The sequence below is a fragment of the Castor canadensis genome, chromosome 14 (assembly GCF_047511655.1).
Source record: "Castor canadensis chromosome 14, mCasCan1.hap1v2, whole genome shotgun sequence".
Classification (NCBI taxonomy): Eukaryota; Metazoa; Chordata; class Mammalia; order Rodentia; family Castoridae; genus Castor; species Castor canadensis.
Genome location: NC_133399.1, coordinates 29,211,748 through 29,234,611, shown reverse-complemented (window position 1 = coordinate 29,234,611; position 22,864 = coordinate 29,211,748). Strand labels below are relative to the sequence as shown.

General features: G+C 35.8%; 3 pseudogenes; 1 reads left to right on the top strand and 2 right to left on the bottom strand.

Annotated features, from left to right (window-relative positions):
* Nucleotides 1-5,823: 5,823 nt before the first annotated feature.
* Nucleotides 5,824-6,649, bottom strand: LOC109680699 (DNA-directed RNA polymerase II subunit RPB3 pseudogene; annotated as a pseudogene).
* Nucleotides 6,650-7,154: 505 nt separating this feature from the next.
* On the top strand, nt 7,155-8,088 carry LOC141416377 (olfactory receptor 7D4-like; annotated as a pseudogene).
* Nucleotides 8,089-21,586: 13,498 nt separating this feature from the next.
* Nucleotides 21,587-22,525, bottom strand: LOC109680685 (olfactory receptor 7D4-like; annotated as a pseudogene).
* Between the last annotated feature and the right edge of the window lie 339 nt (nt 22,526-22,864).

Here is a 22,864-nt window from a genome sequence, read left to right as displayed (position 1 = left end):
ATTTCATTAATTTCCACCTGGTTATGTGTTAAATCTTTATATCTATTGATTTGTGACTTGTCTTTTGCTGGTTTTTATAAGATATTATGGTGTACTGTTAAGTTATTTATTTGAAATGATTTAATTTTTTTAATTTAGTTACTGATAAGCATATAATTTTTCTGTCATCACTTTGCTGCATCCAAAAGCTCTGCTATGTTGTATTTTTATTTTCATTTTATTTAAGAATTTTTTACATTTCCCCCAGGTTTTGGCCCAGTGATTTTTCAAAAGTGGGTGTTCATTCAATCTCAGTGTGTTTGTGTATGTACTGTAGTTCCTCATGTTATTAGTTTCTAATTTTATTCAATTAAAAATAAAATAAAAATCTAAAATATTCCAGGACTACATGGGCTACATTGTCATTTTGCCTAACAATAAGGAAAAATAATGTTTTCTAAAAAATAGAAAATGAACATATCTGCTAAATTCTTAAGTAAAGACAAGCAAACTAAATCTCATAAAAGAACATGAAAATTACATGCAAACAAATTTACAATCTAGAAATTTTGTACAAATTGTTTGACACACTCAATTTATAAAGAGTGAATAAAAATCTGAACAAACAAATAAGTAATAAGGAGACTTAATTCATAATAAAATCTTTCATCAAAAGAAAATCTAGCAATTAATGGCTTTATTTCTCAATTCTTCAAAACATTTAAAATATCACTAATGCCATATCACCAGTCCTTTAAATTTTATGGAACAAATCAAGTGATAAAAATGGAGGATACCTCATTAGCATACTCACAAATTTATCACCAATACTCCAGTGATTTAAGTAGTATCCCCTGTTAGTGTGCTTTAAAAGCAGCCACTGTTTGGTACATTAGGACATTATGCAAATTTAGTGTTTATTTGCTTATTTATTTAGTGACAGGCTTAACTGTGCCTGATAATCACCATGATGGCTCTTCAATTTTTTAGGACTGCATTTTCCCTTAGAATTATGATTAGGGTTTTTATTCACTGGCTCATTTTTAAATGAACTATGTTAACCAACTTTATGTGACTAAGTTTCCATTCCTGGAACTGATGTTACTTGATAATCATCCTCTGTAAAGATTAATGTACTTTAATTATTTACCTAATTTGTTGGCCAATATTAAGTTATACATAGCTAGGGTTTTAATTATGGCATTTTAATATATTCATATAATGTACTTTGATCATATTCACACGTTTTGCTTTTTCTTATCATCCCTCTACCTTCCTCGTTTCCTTTTTCCTTCTACCTCTCCAGTATGTCTGTTTTGTATGTCTAGTATGTCTAGTATGCCTTGATCTTGTTTTGTGTTCTGCTTTATTGTCAAAATGCAAGCATGTGATATGCTTGAAGATGTATTTGTGACATCACATCAAATATGAATGAACCCATTAAGTGCCTGAAAAGACAACTTATGAGACAAGGGATTGAAATGAGTTCCATAAATAAATGCAAATTTTGAATTTGAGAGGAAAATCAAGGAAGAATTTAGGGATTTCTGCTGTGGGCCTTACCACTGTACTTCCTGATCCCATCCTGTGTTTGAGATTGGGATGGACTCGTGAATTTTGTTAAGTTTCAACCACAAAGTCTAATAGGGCAACCATGTATTCTATTCACTTAGCCTGGAATATTTCTCCTCCTCTTACTTTCTGTGTTTTTATTAAAATAGTTTTTTTCTCTTCCTCACCTATGTGTAAGATTTCTTTAAGTATCATCTGCAGTATTGAGTTAGTGCTCATGTATTGATTAAGTTGTGCTTATCATAATGCTTTTTCATTATCTTTAAATTATAAATGATAGCCTTATTGGATACAGTAATCTATGTTTACAGTTATGTTCATTCAGGGTTTGAAATACAATGCTCCATGCTCTCCTATCCTTTAGATTCTGATAAAAAATCTGATATTATTATTTTGAGTTGGATTTTATTTGTGAGTATGTGAGTTGATACTTCTCTTTTGCAGTGTGTTCCTTGTTCTGTATACTTAATTTTCTTACTATTATATGATGTGGGGTTTTTCTTTCATTTTATCTATTTAGTGCTCTGTAAGAGGTGGATGACCATCTCTTTCCAATGTTTTGGGAAATTTACTAATATTATTTTTATTAATACGCTGTCTATGACTTTAACTTATATTTCTTCTCCTTTACTGATGCATATGATTTATAGATTAAGTCTTTTAATCATATCTTAGATGTCTTGTACATAGTTTATTTTTATTATTTTATTATTATCTGAATATTCTGTTTAGTCTACCTCCAATTCAAGTCTTGATATTCTGTCTTCTACTTGACTTAGTCTGCTGTTGAGACTTGCAACTGAGGTTTTAATTTGACCTATGGAGCTTTTAATCGCCAAGATTTCAGTTTGATCCATTTACAGAATTTCTTTGAATTTTTGAATTCCTCTTTCATCTTGTATTGTTTTTCTGTTGAATTCAGGTCTTTATTTGTATAGTTTTTGTTTTTTAAGAACACTTTTATTAGCCTATGTTAATCATACAGTTGTGTCATGCTCTTTGAATTCATTCACTTTGTTATTTATATATCCTTTAATTTTGTTTATCATTCTGAAATATTATTTGTAATTCTTTGCCAGTGATTTTTATCCATTTCACTGTAATTAGAATCTGTTGTGGAATTATTGGTTATCATATTCTTTCTAATATAATAAGTGTTTCTTCATTGGGATTTATGCACCTTGACTAAGTTTTTGGTTGAAGTTTTAATATCCTCTATTTTTTCAGATAAAGTATTCACAATGTTCATACTGAACTGGTCTGTGGTAGTGTTGAAGGATAGTTTCTCACCACTGGACTTTGGGCACAAGTTTGAAGCCAAACATTCACTTGACATGCTCAGTGTTCTGGGTCTTATCTCCAGCAATCTTCAGAGAGGACAAAACTAGCTGCAGAGTGAACCACAGTTGACAGGCATAACAGCTATGTACAAACAGAGAGAACTGATTTAAAACAATCATCAAGACTACATCAATAATCTTATAGAGACTAAATTGCAAGACAATAGTATGTACTAAGATTATACTTGTCAATAAGAGTAGCAATGGAAGGAGAATCATACATATAATATTAACGAGTAGTACCAGAAATACAGAGAATTATGAAAAGTTCGAAGGAATACATAAATAGATGCTGTAACAAGAAATAAGGGAATTGATAAGGAAGATTCCCCCTAACAATTTAAGAAAGAGACAATGAAACAAATAAAACCTAGCAACAACCAGTAAAACCCAAAGTATCACAATAAAGAAGAATTATAGAAGGCATAATAGAAAACAGATATAAATTAAAGGAGACAATAAACTGATCTGTTTGAACAAAGAAATAGAATAATATGAGGGGGTAGAAAGGAAATAGAGAGAGGAAGAAGGAATAATTGCAAATTAAATTTAGAAGTTAGGTGTGGTTCTTCATGTCCACTATTAAATGGTATTATCCTATTTGAAAGGATGATTTAGAGAAACTAGAAGACTCACACCAGTCTGTGTTCTATGGAAAAATCAGAACAAATCAAAAAATAAAAAAAAACTCCTCTAGAAAAGGAAAAGACAGGACAAAGAAATTAAATATCAGATGGGGAAGTCATATAAGCGATATTTGTAAGCTAAATAGAGAGAAAAAAGAAATTGCTTAAAAACAGAATAAACATCAAATGTGAGTATGAAAGACAATCACTGGCTTTAAAACAAGTCTCTACAGAAAAGTAAAGAATTGGAAAAAATAAGAAAAGAATTAGAAAACAGAAAAGTATCAAATAAAAAGAGCTTAACCATTCACTCCTAGAATACCAATCTGTGGGCTGTAGTGTAAACCCAGGTTGAATGCCTACTGGACTTCTCAACTCAATGAGGGAACTTTGTGTGCAGTTTGAATTTCTCTGTTTCTTCATTTCCTTAGCAACTAGAGCATGTGATTTTTTTAGAAGAGCCTGTGATACACCTTTGCAGTTGTATCCACTATGTCTCTGCTTCTTGGAGTGTTGTTCAGTTAAGTAGGAAGTAACTTCCTTTCCCCTATGTGACTCTGCACATTTTCCCATTATCTGTCTTGAAATCAGATTTTCCATTGTAACTAAAGTAGGTCTTTCAGCTAACAATGATCCAATGATAACTCAATCCTTGCTGTGTGTACCCAGAGACCAGATCAAATAGGGATTTCTGACTCCTTGAACTGCTGATTAAGGGTTTTTATATGATGGTTTCCTACCAATACATTGAGAAGAAGAGAACTATCCCAGTGCCTATCCACTGTACACATTCCAGGACCTTTGGTGAGACTAAAAATTACTTTGATATTAAATCCAGAATTAATTGTGTATTCTGTGTCTCTCTTTTTTTCACCTTCCTCCCACTGTCACAAGACTTCCACCCAGACCACTCAGAAAGAATTTACTCTCCTGTTCCACTGTCCAAGATTCTATTTTTAAAAAAGAAAGATTATATTTGTTTACACCTGAAATCACAGTGCCTTTTTGTAGAGTTTATTCATTCTTTCTTGATTTCACTTAAGTCATCACCTGTGAAGATTTGCATACTAAGCCTTTCTTGCTGTGCCTGTGGCCTACTGGAGACAAGAGAGTTTCTCTCCCATTTTTCTGCTTGCAAACCTATCCATCTTCTCTTTCTAAATGTGATTCTATCTGTTGCTGTGAAACCTCAGTGTCTTTATACCCTTACCCATCCCAAGGTTTGTTGTACCCAGCTTTTCATGGTCATTTTCCTAGAGCTTCTAAGGATGTGTGGTTTCCATTACTCTGGTCTCTTATGCCTTCTCTTGTTGTGTTAAAAATATATACTTTTACCCTTTGATATTTGCAACAATTTTGCAGGGAAATTGATAAATAATAGAAATGCAAGTTATACTTGTGATGTTAAGAAAAGAGGATCATCTTTTTGGAATGGTGATATTATGTGGAGGAATAGCAATAGAAAAATTACAAACATCATCTAATCTGATTTCACTCTAAATCCCATTTCACTCTTAATTTAGTGAACTTTTACTATACCTACTGTAGAGGTTATGTGCTTCTGACTAACATAGTCTAAATAACATTCTTAGGTTCTTTTCTCTTTTTTTGAAGATAAAATAGCATGTTTACTTGTGGGAGAAGGCAGTAGAGTCCAATGCTGTTCACAAAGGGTTACTTTTCAATGAAGGACACGTGGAAATTTGAGGTGCCAGTAGGTTATGCCTGAATGAAGGTTCTGGGACTCAGTCTTAACCCCAGAAATCTCAAGACATCTGTGAAAATTTCTTCTTTAGGACAGAAAACGTTCAAAGAGCTGGAATAACCAGGAGAAGTCTAGCTCAGTGGTTCTCAACAGGGAAGCAGTATAACCTCCTCTTGGTGTGCTAGGAAACAGGATGGAAGGGATGTCTGGGATTTTGGAGAGCACTACTAGCTTAGCAGGCAAGACCAGGATGTTAAATGTTTAGTAAAAAACTCCTACCTCTCTGGGCATGATGGCACAAGCCTGTATGGGGAGGCTAAGGTAAGAAGACTGTGCGTTCAAGGCCAGCCTGGGCTATATAATAAGACCCTGCCTCAAAAAAAAAAAAGAAAAAAGAACTTCTAAAGCTGCCTGTCTGGCTTAAATCATAATGGCACCCTGGTTTTCCACCCACAATTCCCTCCCAGCTGGTTCTGATGACCTGCCAAGCAGCCTGAGCAGCAGCAAGCAGTCCAAAGCCCAGAACATAGGGACTCAGGAGAGACCTGAAATCCAACTGTCATCTCAAATCCCCACATTTGGTGAAACAGACGAGCTGCTGCTAGTTTATGGTTAATACATCACTCTGGCTTAATTGAGTTTGTAAATCACTCAGCTTCTTCTTCAATCCAGAGAGGGCTGAGAGGACAATGGTTTCAGGGCGCAGAGAGCCACAGGACTCCATGTTGTAGTAAAACCTCTCAGGCTTGCCACTGGGGTCATAGGGAGCCTGTGACTCGTCCTCATCCAGCTCTGAGTACTCACTCTTTGGCCATTCCTCTGGTTTGGGGTACACTGTATGCCTCAGAGCATTATCTGGATCATATTCAAAAGCCACCCCTGCAGTAGGGTTCCATTTGGCAAGTTCTTTGCCAAAGCCCTTTTTGGCATAGGCTCGAAGTCTCAGTTCCTGGCCTTTCCTCAGCTTGACAATGAGGATGTCGTTCTGCTCCACGTAGTCATTAGGGTCATTATCTCGGTTCTGTGATGTCACCGGAATGACCCGGGGGCTGTTGGAGATGAGGTCTCGAGATGTGACATGACGCGTCTGGTCTTCATTGCACCGAACGTCCCACAGAGCACTGTGGGCAGAACTCTTCACATGTGCAGTCCCGAGAGTACTGCAGCTTGTCCACAATGTCATCACTGGTGAGGGGAATTAATCCAAGCCTGTGAATGATGAACTCATCATGAAGGACTGAGGAATTGGCATCAATCTGAACCCAGTCGATGGCTAGCTATTATGGGCACCTCAGCGATGAAGACCCTCCGAATAGAGTTGGCCACTGCCAGGTCCGTATTCTCGATGATAAACTTGACGTTCTCGTCGGTGAGCTCCGTGATCTGCATGGTGGGCTGGTTAGCATACTGCATCACGCCCCCGGCCCGCGGCCCTTTCTTAGGTTCAAACAGCTGAAAAGTTTAAAAATCTATTGCAAGATGTCTGATCCAAGATTCCAGTTTATAAGTGACAGCCCTGTAATATTCATTGATGGACTTAATATATCTAAAGTAGTTATCATATATTAGCTATTAGAATGAAATATGGGGATTACAAAAGAGAAAATATGAAGTGTTTCAACCATTTTCGAGCAGTCATATCAAAGAGGAAATTGGTTTACATACATAGATTCTAAAGGTGGAATAAAAACCTGTGAGTAGATGATAAAAGAAAGATAAATGGATAATTTAATGAAAATAAAAATAATTATGTGCACTTCAAGTAGAAATGGGTATAACTTCTCTGACTGAATTATGCTTATGTGAAAATTTCAGGGAGAATGCAGGACATCCATGCATGTGGGATATCTTGAAGTGACCACTTTCTGAGTTGCCAATTGGTTAGGGTTCAACTTAACCATTGCTTATTTCCTAAACAGAAAAGACAGTAAGATGGGAAGAGAAAATGACTCAGAAATCACAGAATTCCTACTCTCAGGGCTGTCAGAAGATTCTGAACTGCAGCCCATTCTCTTTGGGCTGTTCCTGTCCATGTACCTGGTTACAGTGCTTGGGAATCTGATCATCATTCTGGCTAGTAGCTCTGATTCTCATCTTCACACCCCCACGTACTTCTTCCTTTGCAACTTGTCCTTTATTGACATTTGTTTGGCCTCTACTACAGTCCCAAAGATGTTGATAAACATCCAGGTACAGAATAAAGAAATTTCTCACAGAGGATGTCTCACTTAAGTGTATTTTTTAATGATTTTTGCTGGAATGGATAACTTTCTACTAACTGTGATGTCCTTTGACTGATTTGTGGCTGTCACCCTCTGACTTACGTGGTCATCATGAATCCTTGTCTCTGTGGCCTCCTTGTTCTGACGTCTTGGTTCATAATTTTTGGGTGTCTCTTCTTCATCTTCTACTGTTAACACATCTGAAATTTTATACAGCTACTCAAGTTTTCCATTATGTCTATGATCTCCCTCACCTTCTCCAAGTGACCCACTCTGACACCCACATCAATAACATCATCTTGTACATACCAACTGCCCTGCTAGCTGTGTTTCCTGTCATTGGGATCTTGTTCTCTTACTTTCAGATTATCTCTACCTTAATGAGGATGTCCTCAACTCTTGGCAAATATAAGGCATTTTCCACCTGTGGTTCTCATTTCTGTGTGGTTTCCTTGTTCTATGGAACAGGGCTTGGAGTTTATCTCAGCTCTACTCTGACTCATTCTTCACAGAAAAACATGATTGCTTCAGTGATGTACATCGTGGTCACTCCAATGCTGAACCCCTTCATCTACAGCCTGAGGAACAAAGACGTGAAGAGAGCCCTGGGAAGACTCCTCAGCCAAGCATTGTCTTGTCCTTGAAGGATCTATTAAACTCAGAATGAAGTGGATATTTTATGCTCTTGAGGAAAACATGAATTTCAATATCCTGACTTTTCATCTCATACAAACATGCCTTAATTCCCAGTGTTTACAAAGAACCTATGGGTTTTGATTATACTTACTTAATTTGTATCTATTCAACAACTCAGTAAGAAATTTTTAATAAATGTCTCTTCCTTTTATGTGGTCCCTAAAACTTCAAGTTTGGAAAGTGTCTTTTTGTTTTTGTTTTGGGGTCATTTTTTGTGAAGGGTTTTTGAAAGATAGGGACTCATGAACCATTTTTCTGGGCTGGCTTTGAACCATGATTCTCCTGATCTCCGCCTCCTGAAGATTATAGGTGTGAGCCATTGGTGTCCAGCAGGAAAGTGTTTTACAGTTATTCTTGAGATTTTTCTCATGAACAAAAGAATGCTTAATAGGCACTGATTTTGCATCCTCAAAAATTATCATTCTTCCTTAAAGTTTGTTTTCAATAAAATAAATGGACTGAAAGACATGGAAGTAAAACATTTACCATATCAGGACTGAGTTTGTTGTTTGCATATATGACTCTATTTAACTTACTCTTCTTTGACATTTTTTCTCTCATTCACCAAACTTCTCAAATGGAAAAATTATATTGAGATGGACAATGGGCTGAACCTAACACTGAGCTCAATCTCTTAATTTTGTAACCTTATGTTTTATGAAAAGGATAATTGTACTTTCAGCATCAAATATAAATTCTACATTTGAAAGTGTTCAATTCATGATTCATAAGGGTATACCTCCTAGGATAACATTCCTTCTCCTAAGATAACTCTAATATTCCTCCATTCTTTGTGATCCTTCATATTTAACTCTCTCCTTCTCATTTCATTTCTTTTTCATTTCTCCCTCCCTTTCTTGCTTGATTCTTTTCTCCCTTATTCTTTTTTTTCCACTCTCACTCCTTTTTCTTTGTTGCCACATTTTTAGTTGTTTCATTGACTAATGTTAATGTACTCTGTTAAATAAGATTCTGATGAATGAATATACGTAAGCTGTTAATCCATTTGTTTGCTAATGAACATTTATACAATTTCATTTTTTGGCTCTTGTGAGTAGTGGTAATTACATTTATTTGTTTGAGTACAGTTATGTATGACATTACAACCTTCTATTTAATGAATGCATAAAATATGACATTCCTATAATATTATAGCACTTGGTAATATTGTAGACAACTATGTCTGTGGAATTACACTGTATGATTTTTGCTAAATGATGAAATTAATGTTGCATTTTCCCTATGTTAAGCAGATCATGACTATATTGCTTTCAATTCTTTGGCTAATGAATATAAGAGTTGAATGATTAAATGTTATGTTAATTATATGTTCAACATTTTGAGAAACAGCCTACCTGCTTGACATACTATATGTCACATTTTACATTTGACTATGAGAATTCTAACATGTCTACATCATTGCCAGGACTTGTTATTTTCAAATATGTAATAACTGTAGCTTTCTATAAGTAGAACATGAGTGTGCTTTTGATTTGCATTTCCCTATGAAAAACTGAACATCTTTTCATGTGCTTATTGGAGGTTTATATATCTTCTGTGGAGAAAAGCTTTTCTAGGGCTTTTTCATTTTTTAATTGTGTGGAATGTTCTTTTTCAGTCCTTTATGTTATCTGAATACTTTACCTTTATCAGATATGTGTTTGGAAATATTTCATTTGATTTCTAAACATTTTTCCATTATATAAATTTTTGATATTAATATATTCATCATTATGCACTATAGAGACCTTTCATGTTATTTCTCTAATTTAACTGAAATTTTGTGTCTTTTACTCAATATCTACCAAACCTCCATTGCCAAGGCTTGTATAAGCAATCTCCATTTCTATGAGTCTGTATATTTGGATGCACATATAAGTTTGTTCTTTCAACACTTGTCTTTCTATTCAAGGTTCATTGTTCCTAATGTAGTATTACTTGCATTCATCCATTCTGTAGCAAATTGAAGGACATCATTTTTTTTCATTTTAAACACTATACAAATGTGCATATATATCATATTTCTTTTTTTTTCATTTTTCTTTTATTATTCATATGTGCATACAAGGCTTGGTTCATTTCTCCCCCCTGCCCCCACCCCCTCCCTTACCACCCACTCCACCCCCTCCCGCTCCCCCACTCAATACCCAGCAGAAACTATTTTGCCCTTATCTCTAATTTTGTTGTAGAGAGAGTATAAGCAATAATAGGAAGGAACAAGGGGTTTTGCTGGTTGAGATAAGGATAGCTATACAGGGCATTGACTCACATTGATTTCCTGTGCATGGGTGTTACCTTCTAGGTTAATTCTTTTTGATCTAACCTTTTCTCTAGTTCCTGGTCCCCTTTTCCTATTGGCCTCAGTTGCTTTAAGGTATCTGCTTTAGTTTCTCTGCATTAAGGGCAACAAATGCTAGCTAGTTTTTTAGGTGTCTTACCTATCCTCACCCCTCCCTTGTGTGCTCTCGCTTTTATCATGTGCTCATAGTCCAATCCCCTTGTTGTGTTTGCCCTTGATCTAATGTCCACATATGAGGGAGAACATACGATTTTTGGTCTTTTGAGCCAGGCTAACCTCACTCAGAATGATGTTCTCCAATTCCATCCATTTACCAGCGAATGATAACATTTCGTTCTTCTTCATGGCTGCATAAAATTCCATTGTGTATAGATACCACATTTTCTTAATCCATTCGTCAGTGCTGGGACATCTTGGCTGTTTCCATAACTTGGCTATTGTGAATAGTGCCGCAATAAACATGGGTGTGCAGGTGCCTCTGGAGTAACAGTCTTTTGGGTATATCCCCAAGAGTGGTATTGCTGGATCAAATGGTAGATCGATGTCCATCTTTTTAAGTAGCCTCCAAATTTTTTTCCAGAGTGGTTGTACTAGTCTACATTCCCACCAACAGTGTAAAAGGGTTCCTTTTTCCCCGCATCCTCGCCAACACCTGTTGTTGGTGGTGTTGCTGATGATGGCTATTCTAACAGGGGTGAGGTGGAATCTTAGTGTGGTTTTAATTTGCATTTCCTTTATTGCTAGAGATGGTGAGCATTTTTTCATGTGTTTTCGGGCCATTTGAATTTCTTCTTTTGAGAAAGTTCTGTTTAGTTCACATGCCCATTTCTTTATTGGTTCATTAGTTTTAGGAGAATTTAGTTTTTTAAGTTCCCTGTATATTCTGGTTATCAGTCCTTTGTCTGATGTATAATTGGCAAATATTTTCTCCCACTCTGTGGGTGTTCTCTTCAGTTTAGAGACCATTTCTTTTGATGAACAGAAGCTTTTTAGTTTTATGAAGTCCCATTTATCTATGCTATCTCTTAGTTGCTGTGCTGCTGGGGTTTCATTGAGAAAGTTCTTACCTATACCTACTAACTCCAGAGTATTTCCTACTCTTTCTTGTATCAACTTAAGAGTTTGGGGTCTGATATTAAGATCCTTGATCCATTTTGAGTTAATCTTGGTATAGGGTGATATACATGGATCTAGTTTCAGTTTTTTGCAGAATGCTAACAAGTTTTCCCAGCAGTTTTTGTTGAAGAGGCTGCTATTTCTCCATCGTATATTTTTAGCTCCTTTGTCAAAGATAAGTTGCTCATAGTTGTGTGGCTTCATATCTGGATCCTCTATTCTGTTCCACTGGTCTTCATGTCTGTTTTTGTGCCAGTACCATGCTGTTTTTATTGTTATTGCTTTGTAATATAGTTTGAAGTCAGGTATTGTGATACCTCCTGCATTGTTCTTTTGACTGAGTATTGCCTTGGCTATTCGTGGCCTCTTGTGTTTCCATATAAATTTCACAGTAGATTTTTCAATCTCTTTAATGAATGTCATTGGAATTTTGATGGGAATTGCATTAAACATGTAGATTACTTTGGGGAGTATCGACATTTTTACTATGTTGATTCTACCAATCCATGAGCATGGGAGATCTCTCCACTTTCTATAGTCTTCCTCAATCTCTTTCTTCAGAAGTGTATAGTTTTCCTTGTAGAGGTCTTTCACATCTTTTGTTAGGTTTACACCTAGGTATTTGATTTTTTTGAGGCTATTGTAAATGGAATTGTTTTCATACATTCTTTTTCCGTTTGCTCATTGTTAGTGTATAGAAATGCTAATGATTTTTCTATGTTGATTTTATATCCTGCTACTTTGCTATAGCTATTGATGATGTCTAGAAGCTTCTGAGTAGAGTTTTTTGGGTCTTTAAGGTATAGGATCATGTCGTCTGCAAATAGGGATATTTTGACAGTTTCTTTACCTATTTGTATTCCTTTTATTCCTTCTTCTTGCCTAATTGCTCTGGCTAGGAATTCCAGTACTATGTTGAATAGGAGTGGAGATAGTGGGCATCCTTGTCTGGTTCCTGATTTTAGAGGGAACGGTTTTAATTTTTCTCCATTAAGTATAATGCTGGCTGTAGGTTTGTCATATATAGCTTTTATAATGTCGAGGAACTTTCCTTCTATTCCTAGTTTTCTTAGAGCTTTTATCATGAAATGATGTTGGATCTTATCAAAGGCTTTTTCTGCATCTATTGAGATGATCAAGTGGTTTTTGTCTTTGCTTCTGTTAATGTGGTTTATTACGTTTATTGATTTTCGTATGTTGAACCACCCCTGCATCCCTGGGATGAAGCCTACCTGGTCGTGGTGGATAATCTTTTTGATGTGTTGCTGAATTCGATTTGCCATTATTTTGTTGAGGATTTTTGCATCAATGTTCATTAAGGAGATTGGCCTATAGTTCTCCTTTTTGGAGGTGTCTTTGCCTGGTTTTGGGATAAGTGTAATAGTGGCTTCATAAAATGTGTTTGGCAGTTTTCCTTCCCTTTCTATTTCATGGAACAGTTTAAGGAGGGTTGGTATCAGTTCTTCTTTAAAGGTCTGATAGAATTCAGCAGAGAATCCATCAGGTCCTGGACTTTTCTTTTTGGGGAGACTCTTGATTGCTGCTTCAATTTCATTTTGTGTTATAGGTCTATTCAGGTGATTAATTTCCTCTTGGTTCAGTTTTGGATGATCATATGTATCTAGAAATCTGTCCATTTCTTTTAGATTTTCAAATTTATTTGAATATAGGTTCTCAAAGTAGTCTCTGATGATTTCCTGGACTTCCATGGTGTTTGTTGTTATCTCCCCTTTTGCATTCCTGATTCTACTAATTTGGGTTTTTTCTCTCCTCGTTTTAGTCAGGTTTGCCAGGGGTCTATCGATCTTGTTTATTTTTTCAAAGAACCAACTTTTTGTTTTATTAATTCTTTGTATGGTTTTTATGGTTTCTATTTCGTTGATTTCAGCTCTTATTTTTATTATTTCTCTCCTTCTATTTGTTTTGGGATTTGCTTGTTCTTGTTTTTCTAGGAGTTTGAGATGTATCATTAGGTCATTGATTTGGGATCTTTCAATCTTTTTAATATATGCACTCATGGCTATAAACTTTTCTCTCAAGACTGCCTTAGCTGTGTCCCATAGGTTCCGGTAGGTTGTGCTTTCATTTTCATTGACTTCTAGGAACTTTTTAATTTCCTCTTTTATTGCATCGATGATCCATTCTTCATTAAGTAATGAGTTATTTAGTTTCCAGCTGTTTGCATGTTTTTTGTCTTTACTTTTGTTGTTGAGTTCTACTTTTACTGCATTGTGGTCAGATAGTATGCATGGTATTATTTCTATTTTCTTATATTTGCTGAGGCTTGCTTTGTGCCCTAGGATATGATCTATTTTGGAGAAGGTTCCATGGGCTGCTGAGAAGAATGTATATTGTGTAGAGGTTGGATGAAATGTTCTGTAGACATCTACTAGGTCCACTTGATCTATTGCATATTTTAGATCTTGGATTTCTTTATTGAGTTTTTGTTTGGATGACCTATCTATTGATGATAATGGAGTGTTAAAGTCTCCCACAACCACTGTGTTGGCGTTTATATATGCTTTTAGGTCTTTTAGGGTATGTTTGATGAAATTGGGTGTGTTGACATTGGGTGCGTACAGATTGATGATTATTATTTCCTTTTGGTCTATTTCCCCTTTTATTAGTATGGAATGTCCTTCTTTGTCTCGTTTGATCAATGTAGGTTTGAAGTCTACTTTGTCAGAGATAAGTATTGCTACTCCTGCTTGTTTTCGGGGGCCATTGGCTTGGTAAATCTTCTTCCAGCCTTTCATCCTAAGCATATGCTTATTTCTGTCGGTGAGATGAGTCTCCTGTAAGCAACAAATTGTTGGATCTTCTTTTTTAATCCATTTTGTCAAACGGTGTCTTTTGATGGGTGAATTAAGTCCATTAACATTAAGTGTTAGTACTGATAGGTATGTGGTGATTCCTGCCATTTAGTTATCTTAGTTGTTTGAAGGTTTGATTGTGTGTACCTAACTTGATGTTACTCTCTACTGTCTTGCTTTTTCTTATCCTGTGGTTTGGTGCTGCCTGCCTTTTCATGGTTAAGTTGGGTGTCACTTTCTGTGTGCAGGATCCCTTGCAGAATCTTTTGTAATGGTGGCTTTGTGGTCACATATTGTTTTAGTTTCTGCTTATCATGGAAGACTTTTATTGCTCCATCTATTTTGAACGATAGCTTTGCTGGGTAGAGTATCCTGGGGTTGAAGTTATTTTCATTCAGTGCCCGGAAGATCTCACCCCACGCTCTTCTTGCTTTTAATGTTTCTGTTGAGAAGTCTGCTGTGATTTTGATGGGTTTACCTTTGTATGTTACTTGTTTTTTCTCTCTTGCAGCCTTCAATATTCTTTCCTTAGTTTCTGAACTTGTTGTTTTAATGATGATATGTCGTGGAGTAGTTCTATTTTGATCTGGTCTGTTTGGTGTCCTGGAGGCCTCTTGCATTTGTATGGGAATATCTTTCTCTAGATTTGGGAAATTTTCCGTTATTATTTTGTTGAATATATTACGCATTCCCTTCACTTGCACCTCTTCTCCTTCTTCGATGCCCATGATTCTCAAGTTTGGTCTTTTGATGGAGTCGGTGAGTTCTTGCATTTTCTTTTCACAGGTCTTGAGTTGTTTAATTAATAGTTCTTCGGTTTTTCCTTTAATTACCATTTCATCTTCAAGTTCTGAGATTCTGTCTTCTGTTTGTTCTATTCTGCTGGATTGGCCTTCCGTTTTGTTTTGCAGTTCTGTTTCGTTCTTTTTTCTGAGGTTTTCCATATCCTGGCTGTTTTCTTCTTTATTGTTGTCTATTTTTGTCCTGAGTTCATTTATCCATTTATTCATTGTGTTCTCTCTTTCACTTTGGTGTTTATACAGTGCTTCTATGGTTTCCTTTATTTCTTCTTTTGCTTTTTCAAATTCTCTATTTTTATTGTCTTGGAATTTCTTGAGTGTCTCCTGTACATTTTGGTTGACCCTATCCAGTATCATCTCTATAAAATTCTCATTGAGTACTTGTAGTATGTCTTCTTTTAAATTATTCTTGTAGGCTTCATTGGGTCCTTTGGCATAGTTTATCTTCATTTTGTTGGACTCTGGCTCTGAGTTTCTGTTCTCTTCATTCCCCTCTGGTTCCTGTACTAATTTTTTGCTGTGGGGAAACTGGTTTCCTTGTTTTTTCTGTCTTCCTGTCATTGTCCTTGGTGTTGTTACTGTCCCTGTACTGTGTGTAATTAAGTATTTTCTAGCTTGTAATAATAACAATGGTAATATTGAGAATGGAAGAGTGAGCTGAGATGGAAAGCAAGAAGTTAAAGAAAAGGGGAAAACAAATATACAGACAAGAGGGAGAAAGCAGAACAAGGTATCAGACAAGAGAGTTTCAAAGGTATAAACAGGGAGTGTTAGTGTACTAATCGACAGTAAGCTGAACAGACAATAGAGAGACAGAGAGAGGATTGAAAATCAAAGATAAAAAAAATAAAAAATAAGTATATGAAAGTAATATCTAGTTATAAAAATGAATTAAAATAAAATGGAAAATAGGAAATTAAAAAAAAAAAAACAAAAAACTTCCAAGTTTATATGCAATGCAATTTCAGTCTTAATAATTTGGATTTCCGTCTTAATCTCCAGTCCTGGAGTTGGTGCCTCAGATGTTGTTCTGTAGTTGTCTCATCAAAGGGGATGCATAAAGTAGAACAAAACTACACTCACACACACACAGAAGAAAAAAAAAAAAAAAGCCCCACCAAGTGTCCCCAGTTCAAATGCAATACAGTTTCAGTAAGTTTTTCGGCTTGCAGGTGTAATTCGGTTGTTCTCTCATCAAAGGTAGGGAGAAAAAGAAAAAAAAGCATCTGGAGACAGTTCTGAGAGTGGTATCTGCAACTGTGGTTTGCCTGCCTGCTGCTCTCAGCCTGTAGCTGGAGGCGTTATTTATGCAGATCTCTAGGGTGAGCTTAGCACTCACCTGGTCCCACATGCTTTGTTTGCTCAGAGTTCTCCTGTGCGGCGGCCTCTGCTACAGCCTTTCCCCTTTCCAAGCACTGGGAAAGGTGCCACTGCCCCGCGTTGTCAGGCCTGCGTGTTTATTTACAGTTCACGTGGGAAGTGGGTCTTCCCTCCTCTCACAAGCGTCCCCGCTCCTGGTTGCTGGGCGCACCCCGCTCCCGCCAGAGCCTCTCCGGCCCGCCCGGCTCGTTTATTTACAGTCCCGGGAAGGGTTCCCTGCCCCCAATCTTCAGCGCTCAGGCGCCCCACCCTTTTTCCAGCGTGTCTTAACTGTTCTTATTGCTTAGTACTCAGTTTCTCTTTTTTTCCCGGGTGGAGGTCAGTCTGTCCAGGGGGCTATGCTGCTCTGGCCCAGGCTTGTCTGTGGGGCTACCGCGGTACCGCAAAGCTCACCTGGTCCGCGTCTTCCCAAGCCGTATGGGCGCCGGCCACTGGCGGCCCCGGGGGGCCTCCTCGGTTCTCCGTTTAACGTGAAGTGGAGATTCTCTGCGCCGGCTGGAGATGTGGAGGGGTCAAAGTTATGCCTTTTCTCGGTGATTATGCCTGCAAAGTGTGTCTCCAGCGTCTCTCCAAGATTTCACTATAGGAGGCTCGCTTTCTGCTTCCTACCTCTGGCCGCCATCTTGGAATTCTCCTACCATATTTCTTTACCTATTAACTCAATGCTAGGCATTTGGTTTGATTCTATATGTTAACTATTGTGAATAATGAGGTCATGAAAATTGAGACTGAGCTTATGTTTTGACATACTTATTTTAGATGTTATGGGTGTTGCTGCACTAGAATGATTCTTGGATTATACCACACTATCATTTTTATTTTTAGGAACCTCCATACATTTTTCCCAAAGTATATACTAATTGAAACTCTAACAAACAGTGTTCAGGAATCCCTTTATTCCACATCCACACCAACACTTATTATCATTTATCTTTTTTGATAATAGCCATTTTTGTAAGTGTGCAGTGTTATGTCATTGTAGATTTAATTTGAACTACACAAATGATTAGTATTGATGAGCATTTCCGTGTATCTGTTGGTCATTGTGTGTATTGCTTAATAAATGACTATTTTGCTCCTTTGCCCATTTCTAATCAAGTGGTTTATTTTCTTTCTGTTGAGTTGTTTGGTCTCCAGGTATTTGGCATACTTATCTTTCATTTAATGTATGATTTCCAAATATATTCTTTCATTCTATAGATTATGTCATCACTCTGTAGATTGTTCTCTTGTGTGTAAACTTCTCAGTTTGGTTCAGCATCATTTTTCTTTTTTTTTTTCCATTTTTTTCTTCCTAGGTTTTGGGGGTCTTAAAAATGATTGCTGCTCAAGCAGATTTTATTTTTCTCCAGTTCACTTACTCTGCTTTAAGTATATCAGACCATACATTTTAGTATTTAAGTTTTGTGTAGAGTGAAAGATAAGCACATAATATAACTTTTATGATGTGAAGAGCAGTTTTCCTAAAAAATTTCTTGGAAATACTAGCCCTTACTCATGATATACTCATGGGTCATTATCACAATAAATTGACCTTAATTTAATCCATAAATTTTGTGTTTATTTCTGGTTGTCTATACTATTGCATTATTCTTGGTTCCTATTTTTATGTCACTAGTAGGATCGCTTTTGTAGATGATTTCTGGATGCATAGAATATGGTAATAGTGATCAAGACTAACACACCTATTTTTGCTTTTCTTACACATATGTTTGGTGTCATATTTAATAATCCAGTGCAAAATTCAAGATAATAAGGATGTTTCTTTGTTTTCATCTAAGAATTTTATGCTTTTAAAAATTGCATTAAAGATGTTGAACAATGTTTGACTTCATTTTTGTATACAGTAAAAATAATTTTCCTTGAATGAAAGTTGTTCATAGAAAGCCCTTTAGATGTGTCTGTGAATCCTATCATTTCAGACAACAGCTGTAGCATGCACAACCTTTTCAATATCACATGGAAAACTCTCCAGAATAAGTCATGATAAGGCACAAAATGTACCCCATAAATTTAAAAAGATTGAAATCATATTATGAATCTTTTTTTCCATGATTATACAAAGCTAATAATCACAGGAAGAATATAATGAAATTAATATATATGTAGAAATTAACAAACATGCTTCTGAGCAACTAGTGCAGCAATGAGTAAGTTAAAGAGGGAAAATTTAAAGAACACTTGAATTAAATGAAAAAGGAAAAAAATACTAAATCCTGTGGAATATAGTAAAAACATTTCTAAGTGAATCACACGGTAAATAACATCTGTATTTAAAAAGAAGAAAGGAGTGTACATCAGTGGTTTATGACTGTAATTCTAGGTACTTGAGCTACTGAGATCAGGAAACTCTGAATCTGAGGACAGCCCAGGCAAAAATTTAACAAGTTTGAACATCATACAATAGGTAATCATGATAGCACACAGCTGTCATCTCAATCTACTCGGGAGGCTGAGATCAAGAGGATCACACTTCCAGGTCAGCCCAGGCAAAAACATACATGAGAATCCATTTCAAAGGGAAAAAGCTGAGCATGGTGCCACGTCCCTGTCATCTGTGTTATGGCAAGAAGCATGAATAGGACGACCATGGTCCAGGCTGGGCTAGGCAAAATATGAGTCATTGTCTTCAAAATAATCAGAGATAAAAGTGCTGGAAGTGTGGCACAAGAGGTAGAGCGTCTACTTTGATACCAAGAAGCCCTGTATTTAAACCATAGAACTGAATAAAAAGAAAAATAGTAAAAATATACCTAATAAATTACCCAACATTGCAGCCCAATAACTAGGGGTCTAAGAAAGAAACAGCCCAAAATTGTAGGATGAAGTATTAAAGTAATGGTGTTAATAAAAGAACTAGAGATTTATAAAATGAAGAAAAAAGATCAATGAGATAGTGAGTCTTCTAAATAGCTAAAAATCAACAAATCTTTAGCAGAATAAAAAAACATGAGAAAAACTCAAATAAATAAAATCTGAAATGTAAAAATAGCAATCATATTAGCATCACAAAAGTAAAAATAGCATAGGAGATTAATATGAGCAATTATATATCAAGTTATTGGGTAACTAAAAGAAATAGATGCATTTCTTGAAATATACAATCTACCTACAATGATTTATGAAGAAATAGAAAATCAGAACAGACAATAATAAGTATAGAGATCATGTCAATCAAATTGGTATTTTAACAAAAGAGTTACATTGTAAATAGATCAGGAACAGATTAGATGGCATCATTGTTTAATTCTCCCTTACAATTAAAGAAGAAATTATATTAATTTATCTAATAATTTATTTGCATTGTACACAATGTAATGCCATTAAGTCATAAAAGGATGAAATCTTTTAATCTGTAGCACAGTTAACGAAACTGGATGACATTATGTAATGTGAACGAAGTCAGGAACAGAATGAAAAGTACTTTATGAAATAAACTATGCAAGAAATCTAAAAAAGTTTGTTCTCAATACTACTGTATAGAATAGAACAGTGGTAACTGACACTGGAAATAGGGGGGATGGGAATATGTGGAGAGAATGGTCAATGTATATATAGTTACATGTAGATAGGAGGAATAAAGTCTGATGGTCTATTAAATTGTAGAATGACTACAGTTAATAATAATATATTTTAAATGGCTAGAAAAGAAGACTGTGATGTTCGCACTGCATGTTGAGCTAATGGACATATTAATTGCTTTTAATTTACAATCCACAATGCTTATACGTACCACAATATCCTATTGTACCCTATAAATATGTCAGATTATTATATGTCAATTAAATGTCAATTATATGTCAATTAAAATTTTAAGGACAAAGAACATGAATAGACATTTCTCAAAGAAGACATAAAATGGACAGCAGGTATACAAACATGTTCAACATCAGGGTGATGGAAATTAAACCCACAATGAGATGTCACATCATACCTACTAGAATGACTATTATGACAGAGACATATGATACCTAATGTGATGAGGATATGGAGAACTGAGAACACTTGGAAACTCTTGGTGGAAATGTAAACCATTATGGAAAACAGTATAAAATCACATCAGAAATTATAAAGAGAACTGCCATATTTAAGCAATATGAAATCTTTATGTCAACACACATGCTTATTCCTATTATTAAGGCAATATTACTCACAATATCCAAGAAATGGGATCAGGATAAGTGTCCATCATTAGATGAACAGATAAAGAAAAGGTTGCAAATGCATTAAAAAAATGAAATGCCACCCACAGCAACAAGAAGGAAATTCTGTCACTGGTAACAACATGGAAAAATTTGGAACATGTGAACTGAGTAAGGGTAAAGGAGGGTGAATATGGTTTATGTGTTTTCTATACATGTATAAATATGGAACATTGAAACTGGATCAAGCCATTTTTAAGAATGAGGTCAAGGGAAATGTATGAGCCAAACCTGAGTACCTTGTACACATATATGGAAATGTCAAAACAAACCCCTTGTACAATTATTATATACTAGTAAAAATGTTTAAAAATAGAAATTTTCTTTCAGTATTGCATGATTTTTATTTCATTTCTTCCAAGGAAAACAAGAAAGAAACTCAGTAAAGTGAGGAAAGTTAACATTCAAGTACATATATTTTCAGCTATTTTTTTTCTTTTAAATAGATATATAATAATTGCATAGACTTATAGGATATGGTGTGATATATAAAATGTGCATATATTGTTGAATGATCAAATAAGAGTAATTCACACATGCATAACCTAAATATTTGACATTTCCTTGTAGTGAGAATATTTAAAATCACTAAGGAGATATTTAGGAATAAATCATGTCTCTATTTAACATGTGATGAGCTTAAATCCTCATGTGAAAATGTAAAGGAAACCTGCAATAGAATCCACCAAAGGTGAAAATTTAGGACCAAGTATAGGGAACATAGATTTTATAGGATTTCCTGGGGTATGATTGAGCTAACCACATACAAAAACATATCAAATGGTCTTTAACAATAGAAAAGAAACAATTAAATTAGTTCTGAGGTCAGTGATCCATCAAAGGCATGAGGCTGCTCTGTTGAGGAATTTTCCCAGAGCCCCCTTCACGTCTTTGTTCCTCAGGCTGTAGACGAAGGGGTTCAGCATAGGGGTGACAAAAGTGTACATCACTGAGGCAATCATGCTTCCCCTTGAAGAATGACTCAGAGTAAAACTCAGGTATTCCACAAGACTTGTCCCATAGTACAGGAAAACCACACATAGGTGAGACCCACAGATGGAAAATGCTTTATATTTTCTAGCAGTGGAAGACATCTTCATTAAGGAGGAGACAATCTGAGAGTAAGAAAAGAGGATCCCATTGACAGGAAACACACCTAGCAAGGCAGTTGCTACATATAGGACAATATTGTTGATATGAGCATTAGAGTTGGAAACCTTAAGAAGTGGAGGCAGGTCACAGAAGAAATGAGGGATATCAGTGCCTATAGAGTAGTTCAGACGTGTTATCAGTAGAAGGTGAAGGAGAGAAACCCAGAAAATGGTGAACCAAGAGAGTATAACTAGGAGGCCACAGAGTCACGGGTTTATTATGACCATGTATTTCAGTGGGTAGCAGATGGCCACAAAATGGTCACAAGCCATCACTGTCAGTAGAAAATTATCTATTCCAGCAAAAAGCATAAAAAAATACACTTGAGTGAGGCATCCTCTGTAGGAGATATCTTTTCCGTTTGCATGAATATTTACTAGCATCTTTGGTACTGTAGTGGAAGTAAAGCAGATGTCACCAAAAGACAGGTTAGAGAGGAAGAAATAAATGAGGGTGTGGAGGTGGGAGTCAAAACTGACAGCCAGAAAAATGATTAGATTTCCAATCACTGTGATCAGGTACATGGACAGAAATAGACCAAAGAGAATGGGCTGTAGTTCAGGATCATCTGAGAGACCCAGTAGGAGAAATTGTGATCCTATTGTGTTGTTTTCTGTTTCCATATCACTTGTGTATCTGCTGGGTACAAAACAAAATCAATGTTCCAAGAGTGTACATCTGGATTCTAAGTGAGTAACCATTTTACCTTAGTATCCTTTGATGTATTTTCTTCAACCTCTATTGTGTACAACTAATGACATTGGCAAATGGCAGCCTGCTTCTTTTTTATTTAATTAATAAATCAATTGATCTATTTATTTTTATTTTTCCTTTGTTGTGCTGGGAGGGAGTACATTGTGACATTTATAAAGGTTCTTACAAATGTATCAAATATATCATGCAAGAATTCACCCCCTCCACTGTTCTCCTTCAACAGGTATCATTTTTGCATTTACATACAT